The following is a 10,105-nucleotide window of genomic DNA, read 5'->3' on the forward strand; positions in this document are numbered from 1 at the left end:
GAGAGAGAGAGGGACAGGGAGAGAGACGGATAGAGAGATAGGGAGAGAGAGACATGAGAGATAGGGATAGAGAGAGAGAGAGAGAGAGAGAGAGAGAGAGAGAGAGAGGGAGAGAGAGAGAGAGAGAGAGAGAGAGACATCAGCGCCACAAGTAATGGGATCTGTATAGTTACAATAGCTGCACTCTGTCCGTCCTTGTCCCATACAATGTAGTTAATGTTAATGTCATTATGTCCTTAGCTCAGACCAGTTAAATTGCAATTGAGTCTAGTTGTGTGGCATGGGGTTTCTCTGTGACAGACAGTGAATGTGTTTTACTCTGGCCAAGAGGGCATGGCAGCAGTACTTGTTGAGATTGGACTCTTAAATGGAGGCCACATATCCACTTTAATACAACACTAGAGGGATAGAGAAGGAGAGAGAGAGAGAGAGAGAGAGAGAGAGAGAGAGAGAGAGAGAGAGAGAGAGAGAGAAAAAGGGCAGAGACCCAAATATTCACACTTTTACACAGCAGTATAACCACTCAGGAAATAAGTACTTAGTGCCAGTCTGAGTGTCTGAGTATCTGTCTGAGGATGACAGTGAATGAGGGGTGGAAGCAGAAGGAGAGGGATGAAGAAGGGTAGAGAGATAGAGGGCAATAATGAGAGGTATAGTAAGGAGGGAGGAAAATAACTGGAGAAAAGAGATGATCATCACATTTGTAGGCTCAACCAGACCTCTAATGCTTGTCTGATATGAGGAGTTAACACGTGAATCTTATCCCTTGTGGGATACGGCTAAACACATCCCAGTTATTACTTTACTTTTTTTCCCTTTAGTAGCATCAACTCTCCAGCAACACAAAAGCCTAAATCACAAGCACCCATTATTTAGATCAGGACTTGGCACCTGCTGTTTTACAATCTTTGTGGGAACAAAACCTTAACTACTAACGTCTAACCCTAATTCTAACCCTAACCCTAATTCTAACCTTCCTCTAAACCTAACCCCTAAGCCTAAATGTTCCTTGTTTTACTATCCTTGTGAGGACTTCTGGTATAGCCAAAATCACACACACACAAACACATACCCCTTGAGAGTCATTAGCAACTCTCCGTCACACACACAAACACATACACCTTGAGAGTCATTATCAACTCTCCATCACACACACAAACACATACATCTTGAGAGTCATTATCAACTCTCCATCACACACACAAACACATACACCTTGAGAGTCATTATCAACTCCTCATCACACACACAAACACATACAGCTTGAGAGTCATGATCAACTCTCCATCACACACACAAACACATACACCTTGAGAGTCATTATCAACTCCTCATCACACACACAAACACATACACCTTGAGAGTCATTATCAACTCCTCATCACACACACAAACACATACAGATTGAGAGTCATGATCAACTCTCCATCACACACAAACACATACAGCTTGAGAGTCATGATCAACTCTCCATCACACACAAACACATACACATTGAGAGTCATGATCAACTCTCCATTACACACACAAACACCTACACCTTGATAGTCATTATCAACTCTCTATTAAAGCACCATGCTTATCTCTGCGGGTGTCACGTTCTGACCATCGTTCGTGTGTGTTTTCCTTGTTTTAGTGTTGGTCAGGACGTGAACTGGGTGGGCATTCTATGTTGGATGTCTTGTTTGTCTATTTCTATGTCTGGCCTGATATGGTTCTCAATCAGAGGCAGGTGTTAGTCATTGTCTCTGATTGGGAACCATATTTAGGTAGCCTGGGTTTCACTGTGTGTTTGTGGGTGATTGTCCTTAGTGTCCTGATGTCATTGTTCTTTGTTAGGTTACACAAGTATAGGCTGTTTCGGTTTTCGTTAAGTTTATTGTTTTGGTAATTTTTGTGTTTAGTGTGTTTCTTCATTAAACATGGATTGCAATAGACACGCTGCATTTTGGTCCGACTCTCCTTCTCATACGGAAAACCGTTACAGCGGGAGTTAGAATGCCTTGCTAGATTATTAATTTATTGGTTATTAATTCATTTGATTATTCATGTATTGGTAATTAATTAATTTGTTATTAATTTATTGGTTATTCCCTGGTTCTTTTTGGCTGTGTAGTTGTTGGATTGCTGACAGCGTGGCAGATAGAAATTAGATTGGTGATAAGAAGGCGATTGGAATGAGCGTTGCAGGAAATTACAATCAATATTGCCTCTTATATCCTCAACCGCCATCGATCTGGGAGTGGGGATGAGAGACGCATCTTAAACAGACAGCAAAACAAACATGCCAGAGATAGAACAATGCACAAACACACAAATGTATGTATTTATGCACACACTGACACACACATACGCACAAATTAAGAGATGTATTAAATAGGCTTATTGTTTTATAACCCTGGAGAGAGTCAGATGAGCATGAGAACGAGACAAATTTCCTGCGTACAACACACAAATGCACAGACAGACATGAGGGTGGGCAAACAGGAGGGTGAGCAGACAGGTGAGCAGGCAGGAAGGCGGGCAGACAGTAGGGTGGGCGGGCGGGCAGGAGGGTGGGCAGGTAGGAGGGTAGGCGGCAGAAAGGAGGGTGGGCAGGCAGGTGAGCAGACATGAGGGTGGGCAGACAGGAGAGTTAGCAGGCAGGGGAGACAGGTGAGCAGACATGAGGTTGGGTGGGCAGGCAGGAGGGTGGGCAGGCAGGCAGGAGGGTGGGCAGGCAGGAGAGTGGGCAGGCAGGCAGGAGGGTGGGCAGGCAGGCAGGAGGTTGGGCAGGCAGGCAGGAGGTTGGGCAGGCAGGCAGGAGGGTGGGCAGGCAGGCAGGAGGGTGGGCAGGCAGGAGGGCGGGCGGGCGGGCGGGCAGGAGATTGGGCAGGTAGGAGGGTAGGCGGCAGAAAGGAGGGCGGACAGGCAGGTGAGCAGACATGAAGGTGGGCAGACAGGAGAGTTAGTAGGCCGGAGGGTGGGGAGGCAGGAGGTTGGGCAGATAGGAGGGCGGGCAGATAGGAGGGTGGGGAGACAGACCGGCAGGGAGACAGCAAGGCTGGCAGGCAGGAGAGGGGGAGTGAGAGGGGGAACGGGAGAGGGAGGTTGAGAAAGCTAGAGAAAGCAGGAGAGAGATGGAGTAGGTTCTTTAGAAATTACATCTCCTAGACTAACTTTAGAGTCATAATTTGGTGGCTCTGACAGTCTAGGAGTTTTCATTTCTAAAGAACATTTTGAAACCTGATATGCTGTTAGCTTAATTTGCTGTTGTTACCAAGACTACTATTGTGAAAACTCAAGGGCAGACAGACAACACCCTGATGATCAATGTTATTGTCTCCTTCACTCTCTGGATGTTCTTTCTCCTTTTCTTTCTTGCTTGTTCTCTGTCCATCTGTATTGTATCTCTTTATCTCTGTATCCCTCTCTGAATCCCCTCTTCACTCTCCCAACTCTGCATGTCTCTCTGTCTGTCTGGCCTTTATCAGGTGCAGAGGGAGATATGATTAGTGGCTAGAAAGGCAGCGTAAGATGGAGAGATGATCGTCTGTCTGTCTTTTTTGAGATTCAACATATCTGTCCGTTATTCACCAGCCCACTGCCTGCTGCCTGGTTTCTGGCTAAACACACCACTGCCTCACCTCTTTGACACACAACACACACATCGCCTGGATGCCTGGTGAATAGCTAATGAATCCCTGAGAGCCAGTGTGTGTCTGGCTCTAATCAGTAGAACATTGACCTGTGCCTCATGCATAAGGTAATATAGCACCTTGGTAGACTGGGCAGCCAATGTTTGAGCCTTCTACCCTATTCCCTTATAGAGGTGATCACTGTTTTATTTTATTGATGAGTGTATGAAGTTAGAGAAATAGAGAATATTGGCTTAGATTGTTTCAGGTGCCTGAGGCCTGGGCAGATTTGTAAAGGCAATGTATTGTGGTAAAACCATCCATATCTATTTCATTAATGATATGTGTAGTGTACTATCTGAGATGATTTGATCCTTGACTGAAAGTTTGGTAGAGCATGGTTCTTGCAATGCCAGGATAGTGTGTCTGATTCCTGGGACCACCCATACTTATAATGTACGCACGCATGACTGTAAATCGCTTTGGATAAAATGTCTGCTGGATGGATACAACGGGTGGGACTAATCCTAAATGCTGATTGGTTTAAACCGCATCCCAGCCGGTGTCTATTCCACAAGTTACCACTGGCTGAATCTATGACTTTAAAATGCCTATTGACTCTGTTCCATCTGACAGCTCAATCCACTGTCTCATCAGCCCAGCCAGGCAATTTATCAACTTGATCTCCATTATAAAAAGCATCTAAACATTATCTCACATTTCTTTTCGACTAACATTTAGTTTTTGTCACGTTCTGACCTCTATTTCCGTTGTTTTGTATTTATTTAGTATGGTCAGGGCGTGAGTTGGGTGGGCAGTCTATGTTTGTTTTTCTATGTTTTGGGGCATTTCTATGTTTTCGGCCTAGTATGGTTCTCAATCAGAGGCAGGTGTCATTAGTTGTCTCTGATTGAGAATCATACTTAGGTAGCCTGGGTTTCACTGTGTGTTTGTGGGTGATTGTTCCTGTCCCTGTGTTTGTTGTCACAGGATAGGCTGTATAGGTTTTTCCACGTTCCGTTTGTTGTTTTGTAGAGTTAAGTTATTTCATGTATCGTTCATTTTCCATTAAAGAAACATGAGTAACCACCACGCTGCTTTTTGGTCCGCTTCTCCTTCTACAGACGAACGTCGTTACAGAATCACCCACCCACCAAGGACCAAGCGGCGTGGTAAACAGAGGCAGCAGCAACAGCAGCAGCAGGAGAAGCAACTGGTGCAGCAGGAGCAACAGCAGCAGCAGGAGAAGCGACTGGTGCAGCAGGAGCAACAGCAGCAGCAGCAAAAGCAGCAGCAGGAGGAGCAACAGCAGCAGCAGCAAAAGCAGCAGTGTGAGAGGCTGCACTACTTGGAGAGATGGACTTGGGAGGAGATTCTAGACGGGAAAGGACCCTGGGCAGAGCCAGGAGAATATTGCCGCCCCAAGGCCGAGCTGGAGGCAGCAAAAGCAGAGAGGCGGCATTATGAGGAACTAGCACGGCAGAGCGGATGGAAGCCCGAGAGTCAGCCCCAAAAATTTCTTGGGGGGGGGGGGGCTAACAGGGAGTATGGCTACGCCAGGTAGGAGACCTGAGCCAACTTCCTGTGGTTACCGGGGGGCTAGAGAGACCGGGCAGGCACCGTGTTATGCGGTGGAGCGCACGGTGTCCCCAGTGCGGGTGCACAGCCCGGTGCGGTACATTCCAGCTCCGCGTATCGGCCGGGCTAGAGTGGGCATCGAGCCAAGTGCCATGAAGCCGGCTCTACGCATCTGGACTCCAGTGCGTCTCCTTGGGCCGGTTTACATGGCACCAGCCTTGGGCACGGTGTCCCCGGTTCGCCTGCATAGCCCAGTGCGGGCTATTCCACCTCGCCGCACTGGCAGGGCGACCGGGACCATTCAACCGGGTAAGGTTGGGCAGGCTCGGTGCTCAAGAGCTCCAGTGCGCCTGCACGGCCCGGTCTATCCGTCACCACCTCCACGCACCAGCCCTCCGGTGGCAGCCCCCCGTACCAGGCTGTCTCTCCGGCCCATCCTTACAGGGGCTTCCTCCTCTCCAGCGCTGCCGGAGCCTCCCGCCTGTCCGGCGCCTCTGCCGGAGCCTCCCGCCTGTCCGGCGCCTCTGCCGGAGCCTCCCGCCTGTCCGGCGCCTCTGCCGGAGCCTCCCGCCTGTCCGGCGCCTCTGCCGGAGCCTCCCGCCTGTCCGGCGCCTCTGCCGGAGCCTCCCGCCTGTCCGGCGCCTCTGCCGGAGCCTCCCGCCTGTCCGGCGCCGCTGCCGGAGCCTCCCGCCTGTCCGGCGCCGCTGCCGGAGCCTCCCGCCTGTCCGGCGCCGCTGCCGGAGCCTCCCGCCTGTCCGGCGCCGCTGCCGGAGTCTCCCGCCTCTCCGGCGCTGCCGGAGCTTTCCTCCTCTCCGGCGCTGTCGGAGTCTCCCGCCTCTCCGGCGCTGTCGGAGTCTCCCGCCTCTCCGGCGCTACCAGGGCCTTCCTCTTCTCCAGCGTTGCCGGAGCTTCCCGTCTGCCCAGCGCCATCTGAGCTTCCCGTCTGCCCAGCGCCAACTGAGCTTCCCGTCTGCCCAGCGCCGCCAGTGCCGTCCGTCTGCCCAGCGCCGCCAGTGCCGCCAGTCAGCCAGGGGCCGCCCGAGCAGCTGCCCCTCTGTCCCGAGCAGTTGTCCCTCTGTCCCGAGCAGCAGCTTCACCTCTGTCCCGAGCTGTCCCTCTGTCCCAAGCAGCCCCTCTGTCCAGTGGGGTCATTGAGAGGGGTGGCCATGGTGAGTAAGCCACGGAGGCGGACAATAAGGCGGACTAAGACAATGGTGAAGTGGGATCCGCGTCCCGCGCCAGAGCCGCCACCGCGGACAGACGCCCACCCAGACCCTCCCCTATAGGTCAAGGTTTTGCGGCCGGAGTCCGCACCTTTGGGGGGGGGGGTACTGTCACGTTCTGACCTCTATTTCCGTTGTTTTGTATTTATTTAGTATGGTCAGGGCGTGAGTTGGGTGGGCAGTCTGTTTGTTTTTCTATGTTTTGGGGCATTTCTATGTTTTCGGCCTAGTATGGTTCTCAATCAGAGGCAGGTGTCATTAGTTGTCTCTGATTGAGAATCATACTTAGGTAGCCTGGGTTTCACTGTGTGTTTGTGGGTGATTGTTCCTGTCCCTGTGTTTGTTGTCACAGGATAGGCTGTATAGGTTTTTCCACGTTCCGTTTGTTGTTTTGTAGAGTTAAGTTATTTCATGTATCGTTCATTTTCCATTAAAGAAACATGAGTAACCACCACGCTGCTTTTTGGTCCGCTTCTCCTTCTACAGACGAACGTCGTTACAGTTTTCAACAGCGGAGATGTGTATATACCTTGCTGTATGTCTCTCTGACAAGAAATGTCAATTCAAAAGGTAAAACAAAAGGAAGTGCTGCTAGGTTGCATTCTTTCCAGCTTCAGTTTGAAGTTGTGTTAGCTGTGTTGTTGGCTAGCTCCTCTGAACAACAGTGTCCTAACGAGAGAGCACAGTTTCTATTCCAGGTGAAATCGTGTCTCATTAGCTCATTGTTATGGATGTTTCTAAATAAATGTCACTAGAAAACAGTTTAAACAAATGCAGCTACTGTTGTTATTCTGTCTGCACTGTTTGACGTGACTATAAGTTAGCCATCTAGCAAGCAACAAGGGATAAGGCTGGCAACGGAACATTTAGAACGAACAACTGGGTCGCATCCATAGATACAGAACAAAAAGACTGAACGACTGGGTCGCATCCATAGATACAGAACAAAAAGACTGAACGACTGGGTCGCGTCTCTAGTAACCGAACCAATGGAACTAACGACCAGCCGGCTTGGGTAGCAACCCTAGATTTATTTTGGGACTATAACTTGAGGAAGGATGAAATAGTATGAATCAAATTTCAGTTTTTTCCAACTGCTTACACAAGTTTTCAAAACTGTCTCCTTTTTTTCAAAACTCTACACACAATTCCCAAAACTGCACACACAAAATGCAAAATGCCTCACATCTCCTTCAAAATGTAACACTGCATTCAAAATGTCATAAACACGTCAGAATGAAGCATTTGCATCAAATGGCAAACACTGCTTTCATAATAGTACATTTTTGGACATACCATGTAAACACTGTTGTTCTAAATCAAAAGCTCTTTGGTCTTTCATAGGCTTATATCTACATATCAATACAATGTTCTACAGTGAAAGTAATCTGCTGAGAGGGGTAACAAGTACACTGTAAACACCAATGCAATGTAGAAACAGAAATGTTTTATTAGGTCAAACATTACTGTTGTATACAGTAGCATACAACAAAACCATAAACATATGTAAACCAAAAGTATATTTTTTAGAATACAGTAAAGAACACAATTTGTGTGTGGGGGGGTCCCGGGGGGTCAGTCCAGGAATTGGTAGGGGGGGGGGGGGAATCACCAGTGCTAAGCTACGCTTCATCTCTTCTCCGGCCCGAGTCTGGCCACAATACTTCGTCCACATCACAAGATACGTTTTCTCTTGCCAAACATCGAGGAAAGTATCTCCTAGCATGGCGTATCCAACCTTGGACAGAGGCAACCTCTATGTCCCCACATAGACCATATTTATAATTGCAGTCTCTTGTACATATGTAAACAATCATCCTCGTTCTCCATGATGTCTTTGCCTTTCCACTCTGTACCGAATTCAAACACAGTATGTGTTCAGCGTAGGAACTGTAAACAATGTACAAAAAAATGTAGTACAGCATGATAACCAACCTCATTCATTCAATGCAGTGCAGTAAATGGATGGCTTAGAGTTACAAATGTTTTTGCAATACTATGCAGTCGTACGTATTTTACAGTACATTGCTGTAATGCTAAAATAGTCATTAGATAGTTGCATACCTGTTCTCATTTCTGAAGGTTCGAATTATGGACGCCACTGTAAATCGACTCAAGTTGGGCTGGACTCTCAGTCCAGCCTCTCTCATGGTCAAACCGTGGTTGATCACATGATCAACAAGTTTTGCCCTAATCTCATCAGAGATGGCTCTCCTTCTGTTCACCTGATTTAGAATTCCTCACAATCAAATGTAGACCGCATTATCTACCAAGAGAATTCTCTTCGATTATAATCACAGCCGTATATATCCCCCCCCAAGCAGACACATCGATGGCTCTGAACGAACTTTATTTAACTCTCTGCAAACTGGAAACAATTTATCCGGAGGCTGCATTCATTGTAGCTGGGGATTTTAACAAGGCTAATCTGAAAACAAGACTCCCCAAATTTTATCAGCATATCGATTGCGCAACCAGGGGAGGAAAGACCTTGGACCATTGTTACTCTAACTTCCGCGACGCATATAAGGCCCTGCCCCGCCCCCCTTTCGGAAAAGCTGACCACGACTCCATTTTTTTGATCCCTGCCTACAGACAGAAACTAAAACAAGAGGCTCCCACGCTGAGGTCTGTCCAACGCTGGTCCGACCAAGCTGACTCCACACTCCAAGACTGCTTCCATCACGTGGACTGGGAGATGTTTCGTATTGCGTCAGATAACAACATTGACGAATACGCTGATTCGGTGTGCGAGTTCATTAGAACGTGCGTTGAAGATGTCGTTCCCATAGCAACGATTAAAACATTCCCTAACCAGAAACCGTGGATTGATGGCAGCATTCGTGTGAAACTGAAAGCGCGAACCACTGCTTTTAATCAGGGCAAGGTGTCTGGTAACATGACCGAATACAAACAGTGCAGCTATTCCCTCCGCAAGGCTATCAAACAAGCTAAGCGCCAGTACAGAGACAAAGTAGAATCTCAATTCAACGGCTCAGACACAAGAGGCATGTGGCAGGGTCTACAGTCAATCACGGACTACAGGAAGAAACCCAGCCCAGTCACGGACCAGGATGTCTTGCTCCCAGGCAGACTAAATAACTTTTTTGCCCGCTTTGAGGACAATACAGTGCCACTGACACGGCCTGCAACGAAAACATGCGGTCTCTCCTTCACTGCAGCCGAGGTGAGTAAGACATTTAAACGTGTTAACCCTCGCAAGGCTGCAGGCCCAGATGGCATCCCCAGCCGCGCCCTCAGAGCATGCGCAGACCAGCTGGCCGGTGTGTTTACGGACATATTCAATCAATCCCTATACCAGTCTGCTGTTCCCACATGCTTCAAGAGGGCCACCATTGTTCCTGTTCCCAAGAAAGCTAAGGTAACTGAGCTAAATGACTACCGCCCCGTAGCACTCACATCCGTCATCATGAAGTGCTTTGAGAGACTAGTCAAGGACCATATCACCTCCACCCTACCTGACACCCTAGACCCACTCCAATTTGCTTACCGCCCAAATAGGTCCACAGACGATGCAATCTCAACCACACTGCACACTGCCCTAACCCATCTGGACAAGAGGAATACCTATGTGAGAATGCTGTTCATCGACTACAGCTCGGCATTCAACACCATAGTACCCTCCAAGCTCGTCATCAAGCTCGAGACCCTGGGTCTCGACCCCGC

Source organism: Oncorhynchus clarkii, chromosome 28 (genome assembly GCF_045791955.1).
Source record: "Oncorhynchus clarkii lewisi isolate Uvic-CL-2024 chromosome 28, UVic_Ocla_1.0, whole genome shotgun sequence".
Taxonomy (NCBI): domain Eukaryota; kingdom Metazoa; phylum Chordata; class Actinopteri; order Salmoniformes; family Salmonidae; genus Oncorhynchus; species Oncorhynchus clarkii.